Source organism: Pipistrellus kuhlii, unplaced genomic scaffold (assembly GCF_014108245.1).
Source record: "Pipistrellus kuhlii isolate mPipKuh1 unplaced genomic scaffold, mPipKuh1.p scaffold_m20_p_10, whole genome shotgun sequence".
Taxonomy (NCBI): domain Eukaryota; kingdom Metazoa; phylum Chordata; class Mammalia; order Chiroptera; family Vespertilionidae; genus Pipistrellus; species Pipistrellus kuhlii.
This window is the reverse complement of record NW_023425405.1, coordinates 1,880,600-1,898,220: the sequence shown is the minus strand read 5'-3', so window position 1 is coordinate 1,898,220 and position 17,621 is coordinate 1,880,600. Positions and strand designations below refer to the sequence as shown.

Sequence of the window (17,621 nt, the reverse complement as noted above, 5' to 3'; positions counted from 1 at the left end):
ATTAGTTAGTTTACCTGTTTTTACTTATGTAGACATTTATATAATTAAAATTATCTGTGGAAAGTTTAATTTTACAGAAAAGTTTTCTACATGTATTACTGTAATTTAAAATTTATACTGAGTAAGTGTAGTAAATGTGTGCATTCACCAGTCAATGCAAGCAAACAAATGGGCATGGCTAGGCATGGCTTAGTGTGGAACATGGCTAGCACACATTAAAACTTCTGTGGAAAGTTACACCACACAATAACAGTACCAATTACTACGTGCACTGAGGTGTGATCATGTGTTACTCATTCATGGAACATTTACGAGTGGTAACTCTTGAATTTGAATATGTAAACTATAGTTGTAGATACGTATTATTTATTTATGTCAATGAAATTACTACAATGTTTTTCCCAATATAAAGCCTACTGGCTAAAATTTGTTTAAAATAACAGTGACTTGCCTGGCCATCATTGGTTCATTGGTTGAACATCAATCTATGAACTAGCAGGTCACAATTTAATTCCCAGTCAGGGCATATGTCCAGGTTGCAAGCTCAATCCCCAGTGTGGGACCTGCAGGAGGCAACATATCAGTGGTTCTCTCTCATCATTGATGTTTCTATCTATCTCTTTCTCCCTTTCCCTTCCTCACTGAGATCAATAAAAATACATATTAAAAATTATAGTTAATTAATTATAAAAATAACCTATTAATTTAATTACAAAAAAATCTGGGTTAAAAGCATTTTAAAATTAACATGGTGTTAATTCCACATATGTTATTTTTCACGTATGACATATGGACAAGAAATTTTGTCTGTTAAATTCAAATCCCATTAAATTGAGGTCCAGAAATTAAGGGTTTAGTGTAATCTGCTTATTCAGATTTTATGTTTCATCTTGATTCAGTCTTAGAAGTTTGTGTTTCTAGGAATTTACCCATATCATCTATATTATCCAATTTATTGAAATATAATTGCTTGTAGTATTTTTTATAATCCTTTGTATTTCTGTGGTGTCAGTCATCACTTCTCCTTTTTCACTTCTGATTTTAATTATTTGGCTCTTCTCTCTTCTTTCTTTGATGTGCCTGATTAAAGGTTTATCAACCCTTTTCATCTTTTTAAAGAACTAGCTCTGGTTTCATTGACCTTTTGTACTTTTTTTTTAGACTTTTTTTTTTTAAGAATAGTTTATTGATACTAGAAAGAGTGGGAGAATAGAAAAATATCAATGTGGCAGTGTAACATTATTTGACTGCCTCCTGCATACCGCCTAATGGGGATTGAGCCCACATCTAAGGCATATGCCCTAACCAGGAATCAAACCAGCAACCTTTTGGTGCATGGGACAATGCCCAAGCACCTGACTCACAGCAGCTAGGCTCATTTATTTTTACTCTGATCTTTATTATTTCCTTCCTTCCACTCACTTTGGGATTTGTTTGTTGTTCCTTTTCTATTTTCTTTAGTAGAAGTTTTGATTGTTAATTTGATATTTTTCTTCTTTCTTGAGGTAGGCATGTACCCTCAAGCTGAGTGGCTTTGAGGTCTGGCCACAACCAAAGCTTGTAAGCTGTTGTGTGAGGAATCACTGCATGGAGTGGAATTTGCACCAGCAGGCCCTGTGACCTCTCTATGGGTTGACCACGCAGGGGTCTTCAAACTATGGCCCGCGGGCCACATGCGGCCCGCAGAGGAGTCTGATCCAGCCCGCCAGGTTTTTTGGGCAGTGAGCGCAGCAGAGGTGTTACAGTAGGAATTAGTAGTTCATATAGTCCGGCCCTCCAGCTCTCTGAGGGACCGTGATCTGGCCCCCACTTTAAAAAGTTTGAGGACGCCTGATTGGAGCTCTGTTATAATCTAAAATTGGCCACCCCATGAGTTGGTTTGGGGGTCTTCTTGAAAGAACTCCAATATAGGTCAGGGTCAGCTGCTGCTTGTGACCAGTACAAAGTTACCTGTTAGGAGCTACAAAGCAATCAACGTTTGGTAGCTGCCTGTGCCAGGCATGGATGCTCATGGGAGAGGTCACACCGTGAACCGAGGTTGGCTACCTCCAGTACCAGTCCTGGCGCCATTCAGCAGGAGGCACAGGCTACCCCAAGGTCTGCCTTCACTACTGGATGCTCAGAAGACTTAACCACTAAAAGAGTCTCAGGCAGTTCCTGAGTTGGGTGTGACAGGGTCCCAGAGGATCATCAAGGTTTGGCTAATGATGTTCACCTGGCTCATGCAGATTCAGAATTGGTGCCAGTGCTGTGTCCTGGGCCACTCAGCAAAGGACACAGGGCACATCAGGCCAGTTGCTGCCTGCCTGGCATCTGGGGACCTTTGAGAGATTTTCAGAAAGACTGGCGCACAGGCAAAGGCAGGCTCTCTGACACTGAAGGAACCGTTTAGGGGCAGAAATAGAAAATTGGAAACTAAGTATGATAAATATTAATCAGCTCTGTTAACCATGATTGTTCTTTTCTGGTTAGAGAAAGCACATGTTTGCCTTGCTGAGAGGTGTGTGTGTGTGTGTGTGTGTGTGTGTGTGTGTGTGTGTATGTTGGAGCCAATATTCCACAGTACTCTAGTATGTGGAGAACCTTCTTTTAGTTTCTTGATTTTGTTTGTTTTTGTTTGTTGTTTTGCCCTTAAAAATACAATTTCTACATTAATGTTGAGCAGTTTCCTCTGGTGATAAGACCCTCCTTGAAAGAATGAGCAGACCTTACAGAGCTGAAAATATAGAGCACAGGTCAACATCATACACACAAAATAATACTTCAGATATGAGACAAATCATAAAAAAATGCTGTAAATAGAAAGATATGACTTCATTAAAGACTATTGGAAGTATTCATTTTGCAGAAATTTAGCTCTCCATAATTCTTTCATTTCTTTCACAAATTGGATAATTAATGTGAGTTAGTCATAATCCTCTATGGTTACATTCTCTGTGATTCTTTAATATTGTAGCTCTATGGGCTCATTTCTCATTTTTCTCCATACCTCATTTAAGGCTTGAAGTCAGTGGGAATTACCCCAGGCAAGATGAATTAGAGACTATCTGCCTAATCACTTAAGGCAGACTGTCAATTTTTAAAATTCTTAAGTACATCTACACAGTCATTTGAAAATGTGGGTTTTCATAAAAATCCACATCTTACATTTGTAATATATATGGGGAAAATTCTCTTTTATTAAAACTTAAAGCCTCACAGGACCATAGAATTTTTTAAATGTATCTTTACTTTATCTTTACTGTTGAAAGTATTACAGATGCCCTCATTTACCCCTCTAACCTGCATCTGTCCCTCCCACCCAGGCTTACTGCATTGTTGTGTGTGTCCATAGGTTATGCTTATCAATATATATATATATAAACCTAAGCAACCATTATGATGGTCACTATGGCATGCACTGACCACCAGGGGCAGATGCTTGATGCAGGAACTGTTCTCCTGGTGCTCAGTGCACACCCACAGTCAACCTCCCACAGCCAGCCAACCTCTTGCAGTCCCTCCCTCCAGCCGCCCAGCCCCAATTGGCCCTGATTGCCCCTGATCACTGGCCAGGGCGAGGAACCTCACCCGTACACTAATTCATGCACTAGGCCTCTAGTATGCATATAAGTTTGTTGGTTAATCTTTTCCTAATCCCCTCCCTTCCCTTTGAGATTCATCTGTCTATTCTATGCTTCCATGTACCTGGATCTATTTTGTTCATCAGTTTATTTTGTTCATTAGATTCCCACATATAAGTGAGATCATGTGATGCTTGTCTTACTTTCACTGGCTTATTTCACTTGGCATACTACTCTCCAGGACTCTCCATGCTGTCTCAAAGGGTAAGAGAGCCGCATAGTATTACACTGTGTAAGTGTACTACAGCTTTTTTTATTCTCTTATCTAACAATCGCACTTGGGCTGTTTCCAGATCTTAGCTATGATAAATAGCAGTGCTATGAACATAGAGGTACATATATATTTTCTGATTGGTCTTTCAGGATTCTTTGAACTTTAAAACTATAAGAATCTTACAAATTAATAATTTATTATTCATTTATTCAAAAAATTGTCTATTGAGAACTTTACAGGTAAAAAATGTAACCTATTTGTTAAGTTACTTCAACTTTCTGAGCCCCAATCCTTGGTCAGTTGAGTAAGTTGTGTAGGATGGAATCTATGCACCTCCAATTGCAGTATTTCACAGTTCTGGGCTGGTAACTTCTCAAAAGTTACCTAGCTTTATTAGCACAACCAACACTACATTCAGAAGCTAGAATTTCCTACTGACTCCTGTCTTGTACTTTGCACTGTAACACATTAAGTTCCTAAGTTAAAAAATAATGTTTTTCCCTAGCCAGTTTGGCTCAGTGGACAGAGCATTGGCCTAAAGACTGAAGGGTCCTGGATTCAATTCCAGTCAAGGGCACATTCCCTGGTTGAGGGCTTGATCCCCAATAAGAGATGTGCAGGAGGTAGCCAATCAATGATTCTCTCTCATCATCAATGTTTCTTTCTCTCACTCCCTCTTCCTTCCTCTCTGAAGTCAATAAAAATATTTAAAAAATAGTAATAGGCTTTTATTTTATATGGTTGGTTTGATACACTTACATATTGCAATATGGTTACCACCTGTTGTGTTAGCTAACACCACCATTGTGTCTCATTTCCTTTTTGTGGTGAGAACTTTTGCATCTTATTTTCTTAGCAACTTATATGTTTAGAATAATCAGTTCTGCATATGTAAAATTGTAATGTTAGGGTCTACCCTACACAATTGGTTGTTGTAGAGATTAAAGAGTTTAGTTTAGGCTGTTTAAAAGAGGCCTTAGAAGCTTTTGTTATTAATGTTTTGTGCATTGAATATTTTTCCATTGTGCTAGTTACCACGCCTAGAAATCATGCTGTCCTTCTGAAACCCTCACATCTAATGCTTAACATGTCTGCAGTAAAAGACATGTTGATGCAATAAAAATTCTGTTTTATGTAGTTCTTCTGTCTTTACACTCTGGTAGAGTTTATTATATACAGTAAGCCCTCACTCAACATTGCAGTTAAGTTCTTGGAAAGTGTGACTTTTAAGGAAAAAGACAGATAAGAAAACCAGTTGAAGTTAATTTTAGATTCTAGATTTTAATTTAGATGAGTTAATGTTTACTTAGTACTTAAGGTGTTCTAGCTACTTTCCTATGACTTAGGGATACAAAAATGAAGACATGCTCATTGCTTTTAAATAACTTTCAGTCTTTTACAATATAATCCTGCAGAAATAATGATGAAGACCTGTATTCTAATTTTATTACCTACCAACTTTATCAGCCTAGAAATTATATAAGTCGTTATAGTGTGCCTTCTTTTTTGGATAAATACATCCGCAGTTATAATCTATAATGTAAAATGCATGATTATTCTTTATAGAGGTTTTTAATAAGTTATTATAAAACACTGGTTAGTATTCTTTAAAAATGCTACATGAGACATCAAAGTAGATTTCCCCCCCAAAAAAAATTCTGATAATTCTAACTACAGTAAAATTTAAAAATATCCTAACATACAAAATCTTTAGTAAATTGACAATGCTAAATAAAGAGTACATTGGCTATGGATATACATACAGAGGATAATCTGATTAGACCAGCATCATTTTCTGCCTAAATTTTAAACTGCAAAGCTATAGAACAGCCTACTAATTTCTAAACTTTAACTTAAAGACATAGGTTTTAGAGATGTTTCTCTGCTATTTAGTCACTCAATAAGGTTGCCTTCAGAGACTATCTAACAATAGTAAATGCTAATTAACAAATAAGTAAACTGGAGAAACATCAGATGAAAAATCTTAATGAGTAGTATTATTGGAGTAATGATTTCTTAAGAATTATTTGTTGAGTAAAATAATATTATTTTCAAAGTTTTATAATCAGAAACATTTCTAACAATTTGCTTCCACATAGAGAAGAATTTGAAAAATTAATTTGAAAATTTTTACATCTTTAACCATTGAATATAACTTGAGTTTGAAATATTTTACTTGATGCAATATAAATTATTGCATTTCATTTCAATAAATGTATTTCATTTATTTTCTAATAGGCAAAAATCAGCTTCCCTATACCTCTTATACCTTCACACACATTCTATTCATCAATATCAAATTCTCACTCTACAATGTAGAAAATATATTCAATCTTTAAAAGTTTGTCATGGATCCTGGTCAGGATTAAATACCACAAATTTTGTGGATGCAGAGTAATAATTTATCTCTCTGATGGTAATTAGACTCTCTCTTACTCTCTCACTTTTGGGGTCACAGTTATATCTTACATAACTCAGAGAAAGTGCTTCCTTTTTAGGGCTGGATTAGAAATCAATACCATTAGCATAAAGTTAAAATCATTTATATTTTATTTGCAGTGGTGAATCAAATCATGTTCTCTTGCAGTTTTTATGCATGTTCATATGTGTCCCAAAGATAATTAATCATCTTACATTAAGCACCATATGTTTTAACCACATACATAATAACATGAAACCTGTGTTCATATATGCATGCTTGCTCCCTGTATTTCTTTTAAGAGAAGTTATGATCCTAACCCAAAGTTCCAGGTGTGTTCAAATTAGGGGCGTGTTTGTTTAACACTGTATTTCCACTCTGGGAAGTACAAAACAAGTGTTGCTGACAGCCACAGAAACAAAGTCAGGTTTTTGTTGTTGTTGTTTAAAAATCTGTGCTCTCCCAGGAGTTCCATAGCAAAAGCACAGTTTTGTAGCATCCCCAACATGACTGGCCATGCTCAGAGTAGAGGAAAATGTAACCTCTTCTACAGAACAAAATAGCCAGTTTTTAAGGAAGAGTTCCCTTCTACATGCCTGACCCTTTGTTTATGGCTACATAGGAGCAGTTCCTAAAATTTCCCAGGAGAATCCTACTATTTTTTAATTCCCCTCTGGCAAGTCAGCTAGCTCAGAAGTAGCGGGCCTTTGCACCAGCAGTGCTGCTGAGGAATTCCAGGCTCTGAGAATGGCCTGGCATCACACTTTACAGGAGAAACAACTACAGACACTACAAAGGAGAAAGCTGAGATAGTCTTAGCTATCAAGCCAGTTTCAAGAGACTTGCCCCTCCCACTATTTTACATATGACAGCGCAGTTTAATTAAATAAATGGGAGATATTTCCATAAATATTTTGCAGTCAGATAGACAGTACTTTTGAGTCCTTTCTTTGATGTCTAATATGTACCATTAGAAGATCTTTCTGGAAATACAACTTAATAAGAAATGTAGGAGTGCTGAACGAACTCACCCATACTGTTAACAAATCAGAATGCAAATATTTTTTATCTGCATTCAGGAAAGCTGAGTACTTTTAATCCCATTAGAAAATGCTGTGATTAATTGCAGGACCTCCCTGATTGTTCAGGTAACAGATGGACATGCCACAATGACATATTTCCCCTATTTATTTACAAACAATAGAGGATATTTATGTGAGCAGAAATTAAAACACTAGTGGAGTACTAATTCCCTAAGCTTAAATATGTTCACATTAACACAAATCCTTTATTATGTAAAGTAAACATCTTTAATATTGTGCGATGGCTTGGACATTTAATCCATAATATTTTATAATTTCCTTTCTGTTGGGTTGATTTCTTCAGTAAGAATTATGTACCTGCAACATAATGAGGCAAATTTACTAGAGCACAAAAAATTTTTTTTTTCATGTTTCAGACAAAACTTGCTTCTAACATACAAGAAACACACACATTATTTTTGGGAACATCTTCATTGTCCTCTGTGGTGATTTTGTTGTCAGAACCTTAAACCATTTGTATTATACCCAAAAGACCTGAAAACATTGAAATGACAATTGAAGTAAAATTTATCACCTGCTGTTATAAATATTATAGAAGGTTTGCCAATGTAATAAACTTTGGTAAATCATATCTGCAAATGAAAACCACTATTTATTTTGGGTGATAGCTGTGTTAGCTGAAAATCAGAAGTTGTATTATAGTCAAATACCTTCAAATTAAAAAATATTCAAATGATTCCAAATGTACTTAATCAAAATACATTTGGAAAGTTGTTAACCAATATATATATATATATGTATATATATATATATATATGTATATATATATCTGTGTGATATATATATATATATATATATATATATATATATATATATACACATATACACACACACACACACACACACACACACACACACTAGAGGCCCAGTGCATGAAAATTTGTGTACTGGGGATGGGGGGTATCCCTCAGGCCAGCCTGCACCTTCTCCAATCCAGGACTGCTGGCTCCCAACTGCTCGCCTGACTGCCTTCCTGATTGCCCCTAACCACTTCTGCCTGCCAGCCTGATCACCCTCTAACTACTCCCGTGCCAGCCTTATTGATGCCTATGCTCCCTGCCAGCCTGATTGCCCCTAACTGCCCTCCCCTGCTGGTCTGATTACCCACAACTGTCCTCCTTTGCAGGTGTGGTCCCTCCCTATTGCTCTCCTATCTTGTGGTGGCCATCTTGTGTTAACATGGGGACAGCCATCTTGTGTGTTGGAGTGATGGTCAATTTTCATATTACTCTTTTGTATTGTCCACAAAATCCTTGACTCGCAGAGTTATCCTATATAATAAAACCCTAATATGCAAATCAACCAAACTGCAGAATAACAGGTCACTATGATGCTCACTGACCTCCAGGGGGCAGAACTCAATTCAGGTGCTGCCTCCTAGAGGTCAATGGGCTTCCACAGGGGGAACACCACTCAGCCAGAAGCCAGGCTCACAGCTGGCGAACGCAGCAGTGGTGGGGAGCCTCTCCCACGTCCATGGTAAGGACCCCTCAGAGGATGTCTGACTGCCAATGTAGGCCTGCAGACATCCCCAAGGGGTCCTGGAGGGTGCAGGCCGGGCTGAGGGACCTCCCCTTCAGTGCACGGATGTTCTGCACTGGACCTCTAGTATTAAAATAAACTACATTTATCATTTCATTGCACTTCCTCTATCCATTTGAAACTCTGTTATGAAAGCATGCCACAAGAAACGCGAGGAATAAAATAAATTGCACAACCCAAGGAAAAGTTCCAAAGATTACAAACTGACAGCTTGCAGGATAATTTCTCATCCATCTTTAATTAACCCTTGTTATGTTGGTTAACATAGTATAGTTTTGGTATTGTTTGCTTGGATAGACTACCTATGGCCATGTCCTAAACCTGGCACCTGTAAATGCTGCCTTATAGAGCTAAATGTTTGTTTTTTTTTGTTTTGTTTTATTTTGTTTTGTTTTAATATGTTTTATTGATTTTTTACAGAGAGGAAGGGAGAGAGATAGAGAGCTAGAAACTTCGGTGAGAGAGAAACATCGACCAGCTGCCTCCCGCACACCCCCTACCAGGGATGTGCCCGCAACCAATGTACATGCCCTTGACCAGAATCGAACCCGGGACCTTTCAGTCCGCAGACAGACGCTCTACCACTTAGCCAAACCGGCTTCAGCGCTAAAGGGGTTTTGCAGATAAAATCATATTAAGTATCTTGGTGGGGAGGTTATCCTGGATTATCCCAGTGGGCTCCATGTAATCACAAGTTTCCATCTAAGAGGGACACTGGGAGGGGTCCGGACCAGTGAGAAGGGAATGTGGTAACAGAAGCAGAGAGACAGAGATTTGAAAATGCTTCTCTGCTGGCTTCAAATATGCAAGAAGGGGACCATGGCCCAAAGGAGGTGGGTGTGCTCTGGGATCTGTAAGGGCAAGAAATTTCATTCTATACAGAGGAGCTTGCTCTGCTGGCCCATTGTGGACTTTTGAACTCCAGACAGTAAGAGAATGAATGTGTGTCATTTTAAGCTACTAAATTTGTGCTTATTTGTTTAAACAGCCATAAGAAGCCTATACTACCTGCAATTAATAATTAGAAGATTTCATATAAAATTGAAGATAGATTTTTTTTTCTCCACTTAAAAACTGGATGATGCAGCAACAGTTGGAGTGTGACTATTATACTTCCTTGGATCAACCACTGGTTATAGCTGATCCCTTTAGAAGTCACATGTGCTCTAGTTTACCAAGCAATGGCTGAGATCCTGCTAGTATTTCTTCCCTTTTTCCTTTTCCCCTTATATTTGGCATCAGGTAGATATTTAACTTTGTGACCTCTTACAACAAGGTCTTGAATTTCACATTTTACTTAACATTCCTTTTACGCTTCCTGAAATTCCATTCCCTTTTGCTTAGTTACCTCCAACATCCACCTATTTTTGCTTTACTTTCAACTCTCAACTTGCAGATTGAGAATCTTCATGATTCCCAAACTTACATCACAAGCCCTAATCTCATTTTTATCAATATTCACAACCACACTTCGGGCATATTTTCCTTAAATTTAATGTTTCCAAAAGTGAACCAATTCTCAGCTTCCACAAGCCTCTTGGTCACCCCATATATTTTTTAAATCGTTTTTCTGCATTTTATTCTTATCTCTCCTTGTTTCGGCCCCAATTGTCTTGTGCCTAACTATGTAGCATCCCATTAATCGGTAGCCTGACAATCAGTCTTTTCTCACTCAAATTTATTCTCCACATTTCTGCCAGATTCACATTCTAAAACTCAAATGCAATCATCTAGTTCTCATATGTGAAAAAAAAACACAAAACTTAAACAACCACCTGCACCTGTAAGTTAAATTTAGAATTTTGACTCTCACACTGAATGTAATGTTGAACCTGGATCTACTCTAACTCTTCACACTCTTTTTTCAATCACTTCTATACAACCCCCAGACATACCAAAGGACTGTTTTCCTAGGGATATGTCTTATATTTTTTCCACTGAGTTGAATTTTCTCTCCCTCTTTTTTTTTTTTTTTTTTTTTTTTTTTTTTTTTTTTTTTTTTTTTAGCTTTTGCCTAAATAACATTCTACTTAGAGTTCTCATTTTCAAAGCACAACTTCAGTGCCACTTCCTCAGAATTTCTTTTTCCTATTTTCCCATAACACTCTTTACATGCCTCCAAAATAGTAAGCAGTACTGTTTTTATACTTCCCTCTCTACCAAGAGTATACTGTAAGTCAAATATCTTGAGGGCACAAATAATGCTTCATTCATTTTGGCTGGCACCCTCCTAAAGCTTGCCTCCTAAAATTAGTGTTTAAGAGGTATTAAAAAGGAAGGAGTTCTTACCATTTGCAACAGTATGGATGGAACTGGAGAGCATTGTGCTAAGTGAAATAAGTCAGTCAGAGAAAGATAAATATCACATGACCTCACTCACTTATGGAATATAATGAACAACATAAATGATGAACAAAAACAGATTCAGAGACAGAGAAGCATCGATCAGACTCTCAAACCTCAGAGGGAAAGTAGGAAAGGGTGGGGATAAGGGGGAGAGATCAACCAAAGGATTTCTATGCATGCATATTAGCCTAACCAATGGACACAGACAACAAGGGGGTGAGGGCATGAGTGGGGGGGATGGGGAAGGCTAATGGGGGGGGGGGTGAGGATACGTATATAATAACTTAATCAATAAAGAAATTTAAAAATAGAGGTAAACTTGTGGAGCAAACATCTGAGTTTTATTGTTTGCTATACTGTCTATGTCTCAGCTTCTTTAATTTTAAAATAAGAAGTGCTGTAATAATATAGTACATAGTACACATTTGCATTAACCTTTATGAAGTATTTACAGGAGTGCCTGCCACATAGTAAGAGGCATAATGCATTAAAGTAAATAAATGTTTTTTGAGTTACATTGGATTATTATCACATACACAGTTCAAGATTTTTAAAAATTCAGAGTATATATGTTTAATAGTATCAAAAATAAAATAAGGTATGCATGAGAAAGTATGACATTATTCAGTAAAAGTAAACTAGTGTAAGACATTCTTGTCATGAGACAAGAGAATAGAAATATAAGGGCATTTCTTATCTTGTTCCCCTGATGCTAGTTCTGAGCACACGGTTACCTCCAAAAAAATAAAATAATAAAATAATCCTTTGGCTGAATTAAGTCCATGGGACCACAACGCAAAATGAGAAATTATCCTTTTAATTAGCTTCAGTAAGTTTCAATTAAATTATTTTCTGAGAATTAATAATAATGGAAGAATTTTGTAGGTCTTCCTTTGAAAAGAGACATTTAAGTTCCTTTAAAAATCAAAACTATTACATGAAAAATTTTGACCAGAACAGAGAATTCTCTAGATAACCATAATTAAAAAAATAAAATTAAGAAATCTAATATTGGCATGATGCTTCTAAATCACTAATATCATATGATTTGCCCAGTAGTCATTTTGGGCGAAGGCCTTTAAGACCAGAGTTGAAATTGAATCTGCAAAAGGAAGAATACACGAAGCACTGGGTTTTGCAGTACTTACGGTTGGATGGATAAGCCTTTAAGGATAAGGAATCATCAGATTTGTAGAGACTAAGAATAGCAGAGGAGGCACCAGATCGAGAATCATGAATGAATTTTGTTTGACTTAACTTTATACTCAAAGTGTGAGCCAAGGCGTGTTACCTAAGCCTCTATATCAATATAGAAATATTAAAATTAGGAATAATGCCCACTAACTTGAAAATAGCCTGAAGATTTTAGTTGAATCTAAGATAAAATTTAGTCAAATGTTTGTCAATTCAATCAGTACAATATTAAATGGTTAAAAATATGGTACCTTAGAAATAAGGTAATTGTCTCCACTATAATCTTTAAAGTCTACATTTAGTTTTTTACTTTAAAATTTAAGGATATTGTTCACTAATAGCAATATAATAGAAACCCATTTCTCAAACTAAATTTGTTCCAAAGGCTGTTCAAAAATCAAATCATTTTTCCCATTAGAAATAATGTAAATTAAATTAATTTGTTCTAGACCCCCAAATGATTTCGTTTTACCCTTTCTTATATACAGTACATACCTATTGTACTGTTTAATCTATAAAAAAAAAACAACTTTAAAACAAAAAGGAGATGAAATGAAAATTTAAAAAAAGGAAAGGAGGCTGAAACCAGTTTGGCTCAGTGGATAGAGCGTCGCCTGTGGACTGAAAGGTCCCAGGTTTGATTCCGGTCAAGGGCATGTACCTTGGTTGCAGGCACATCCCAAGTGGGGGTGTGCAGAAGACAGCTGATTGATGTTTCTCTCTCTCATCAGTGTTTCTAACTCTCTATCCCTCTCTCTTCCTCTTTGTAAAAAATCAATAAAAAATATATTTTTTTAAAAGGAAAGGAAATACACAGTAAAAAAAAAATTGAAAATTTAACAATTATAAGCAGCAACAAAAGCAAAAATACACAAAAATATTTACAGCACAATATCCTGAGATTTTAACAATGGTAAACTGACTCATATTCAAGCATTCTCTTCTTTGATTGTCACCTGAGAGATGCATAACCATATGGGCATCAGCATGAAAGGGTTGTCAGGTTGAGAAGTGAATTGTTCAATATGGGAGACATTCAAGAAAGGAGGTTCCACTGTACATGAAAAAAAGCTTACTTAGATTTTAACAGCTTAGAAATCAATTCATGAGTATATAGTGGGGGAGTTAGGGCTATTTCTCCTATAGGAAAAAGAGATATGAGAACATCAAGGCAAAAAATTGAATGGAAGCCATTTAAAAATGACTTAGTTAATGTAATTCCCAAAGATCAGTGGGTAGCCAGTTTAATCAAGCATAATTTTTTAACATAAAAAAATGTTATAATTGGAGACGCCAAAAATAGTGTGAGCAATTGCTAAGTTAGGATTTCTCTGCAATTCTCTTATATAGTCACTCTCAGGAGAATAAAATTATGCTTGTATATATAACATTAGTTTATTATATACTAGAGGCCTAGTGCATGAGATTTGTGTATGGGAGGGTATCCCCTCAGCCCTGCCTGCACCCTCTCCAATCTGGGACCCTTTGGGGTCTATTCAACTGATGGTTGAATCATCAGTCAGACATCTCTCTCCCAATCTGGGACCACTGACTCCTAAATGCTCACTTGCCTGCCTGCCTGATTGCTCTAACTGCCCCACCTGCCAGCCTGATCAACCCTAACTGCCCCCTGCCAGCATGGTCACCCCTAACTGCTCCCCCTGATGATCTGGTTGCCCCCAACTGCCCCCCCTCGCTAGCCTGGTTGCCTATTACTGCCTCTCAACCAGCCTGGTCTCTCCCAACTGTCCCCTCTGCTGGCCTGGTCACCACTAACTGTGCCTCCCTACTTGCCTGGTGGCCCTCAACTTCCCCTCACCCCCACTAGCCTGGTCGCCCCACACAGCCTGCTGTTCAGTCATTTGCTTGTCCTTCACTAACACCCCTACTGGCCTTATTGTCCCACACAGCCTGCTATTCTGTCATTACTGTTACTGTGATGGCATCCTGGAAAATTTGCATATTCCTCTATTATTAGTATAGATTTTACTGACACAAGAATATGTAGAACATAATTTGCAAATGACCACAAATAGATCATTAGATTTGTAAATTCTATATAGCCAATTAATTTTCATACTTTTTTTTTGTATTTACCAGTCAACCCATGGTTGCAATTGTTGAATATATGTAGTTCCAACTAACTAATTTTATTTACATTAATAAATAAGAAAAAAGTGAAACAATAAACACAAGTTCATCCAGATCTATTTATTATTTCACAACTTCACTTATTCGTTAATGATTTGAATGACAACTTAGCTACATTGGATTATCATCTTAGAATACTACAAAATATTACCTTAACTTCTTTGTGCTATTCACAAAGTAACAGCTACATGTATGTCACATCTTAAATTTAATCAGTTTTGCCATTTCTTCATTATTTTCTCAAAAACACACAAAACATTAAACCAAGCACCGATTAGTACTTTTTACCTATTTCTAAGGTATAAATACTCCAATCATAGCCAATTTTAACCTACAACATAAAATAATATTACAGATGTGTAATAACACTATGCTTTATTATTTTTTTTAAACTAGAGGTCCAGTGTATAAAATTTGTGCATTTGGGGTCCCTCAGCCCAGCCTGTACTGTGTCGCAGCTTAGCAGCCCCTTGAAGGATCACCCCCACAGAGGGAGGCCCACCCACCATCTGCAGCCTGCCGGTGTGTGGCCTGGGCCTCCCTTTTTGGGGCAATCGAGAAGCCCCTGATTAATTGCTCCACCGGCTGGTGGCCTGGGCCTCCCTCTGTAGGGCGATCATCAGGCGATGGTGGGGCCCCCCACCATAAGTATCACACTTGCCGAGGCTGGGATGACGCCAGTGGATGTCATAGTGTGGTCATCCGGATGGTCATTCCACTGTTCAGCCATTTGGTCAACTTGCATATTATGCTTTTATTATTACATATTTTATTTTTCCATTACAATTTACATTCAATTTTTTATTAGTTTAGGTGTACAGCATAGTTGACTATTGCATAACTTATAAAGTGATTCCCCTGATTATGCTAGTACTCAGCTGGCACTGTCAGAGTTTTGACAATATTATTGACTCTAGTCCCTATGTTGTACTTCACATCAATATGACTATTTTGTAACTACAAATTTGTTCTTAATCCCTTCATATTTCCCACTCCCCCACTCCCAACCTTCCTCCAATCTGGCAACCTTCAGTTTGTTCTCTCTACCTATGACTCTGTTTTTGTTTGTGTATTTTGTTTATTAGATTCCACAAATAAGTGAAATACTATGGCATGTGTCTTCCTCTGTCTGACTTATTTCCCTGAGGATAAATCCTCTAGGTTCAACAATGTTGTTGAAAATGGTTAGAATTCACTCTTTTTCTCCACTCCCCTGACAAGCACTTGGGTAGCATCTATAACGTAGCTCTTGTAAGTAATACTGCAAAGAATATAGGGGTGCATATGTTTTTTGAATAAGTATCTTTAATTTTTAAATATATATATATGAGAATTGCTGGGCATAAGGTACTTCTATTTTTAAACCTTCAATCTGTTTTCCATGATATTTGAACAAATTTGAAATGCCACCAACAGTGCATCAAGGTTCCTTTTTCTCCACTTTCTTGCCAACACTTGTTCTTAATTGTTTTATTTATGACTAGAGGCCCAAGGCATGAAACTCGTGCAAGGGGCTCACCACTGCCACTGCCATGGCTGCCTCTGCCTCAGTCCCCACTGCTGTAGCTTTGTCCAGAAGGCACTCAGGAAAGATGTCCAATCTAATTAGCATATTATGCTTTATTATTATAGCTAGCCATTCTAAATGGTGTGACATACCTCATCATAGTTTAATTTCATGATTTTGATGATTAGTGACATTGAGCATATTTTCATATGTCTATTGGCCATCCTTATGTCCTCCTTGGAGAAGAGTCTCTTCAGGTCATCTGCCCATTTTTAATATACATATGGAATAGTTGTATGAGGGTTTTTTTTTTTTTATAAACTTTGAATATTAACTTCTTACCAGATGTATCATTGGTGAATATCTTCTCCCATTCTTGTCTTTTCACTTTGTTTATGGTTTCCTTTGCTGCAGAAAACCTTTTCAGTTCGATGTAGCCTCACTTGTTTATTTGTTCTTGTGTTTCCCTTGCTCAAGAAGATGTATCAGTAAAATATCACTAAAAGAAATGTCAGAGTTGTGTGCCTATGTTTTCTTCTAGTTTTATGGGTTTAGTGTTACATTTAAGTCTGTAATCCATTTTAAATGTATTCTTCTATATGGTATAAGTTGGTAGTCTGGTTGAGTTTCTTGTCTTACTGTTAAAAGTATACAGATGTACCCTGCTGCCCTCCCACTGCCCCTCCAACCTGCTCCTGACCCCTCCTCAAGCCTTCACTGCACTTCACTGTCCATGGGTTATGCATATATGCATATAAGTTTTTTTGGTTAATCGCATCCCTCCTCTTTCCACCTCCCTCTGAAATTCATCTGTTGCATGCTTCAGTGTTTCTGGATCCACTTTGCTCATCAGTTTTATTTTCTTCATTAGATTTCACATAGATAATGTTATACTTGGGTTTATCTACTCACTTATACAACTTAACAAAAGGAAGACAAACAATCCATTTTTTAAAGTGGGCAAATGAATTAAATAGGCATTTATTTCTCCAAGGAGGACATACAGATGGCCAAGAAACAAGAAAAACATATTCAAAATTCAAAATCACTAATCATCAGAGAGATGCAAATAAAAACAACAAGAAATATCACCTCTCCCCTGCCAGAATGGCTACTATCAACAAATCAACAAATGATAAATGCTGGTGAGGATGTGGACAAAATGATTTAATTTTTTTTTTGCATATATCTGTCCATTTTTCTCAACATAATTTATTAAATAGACTAGAGGGCCAGTGCATGAAAATTCATGCACTTTTCAGGCCAGAAGGGATTGTCACAAAATATTCAAAGTGATGAAAAATAAGGACCTACAACCAAAATGACTCTACTCCAAGTAGATTTAGTAACAGCAGGCACCCATCAGGATCTGGTGCCTGCTGTTGCCTTCCTTTGAGTGTACTTCTTATGGAGCTTATTAAGCTCTGCAGTGTTATGGTTTGAAGCCAGCCACCTAGTGTTACAAGCCTGGTGTGATAGTTCTGAGGCCTTTGGGGGCGGACTCTGGTGCAGGTCAATGACC

General features: G+C 37.1%; 1 long non-coding RNA gene across 1 annotated transcript; it reads right to left on the bottom strand.

The window, feature by feature from the left end:
* Window positions 1-368: 368 nt before the first annotated feature.
* On the bottom strand, window positions 369-17,031 carry LOC118710981. Its single transcript, XR_004985602.2, has 3 exons — window positions 17,021-17,031; window positions 8,768-8,771; window positions 369-446 (listed from the first exon to the last, which is right to left on the bottom strand). It is a non-coding gene; the product is annotated as an uncharacterized LOC118710981 (long non-coding RNA).
* Between the last annotated feature and the right edge of the window lie 590 nt (window positions 17,032-17,621).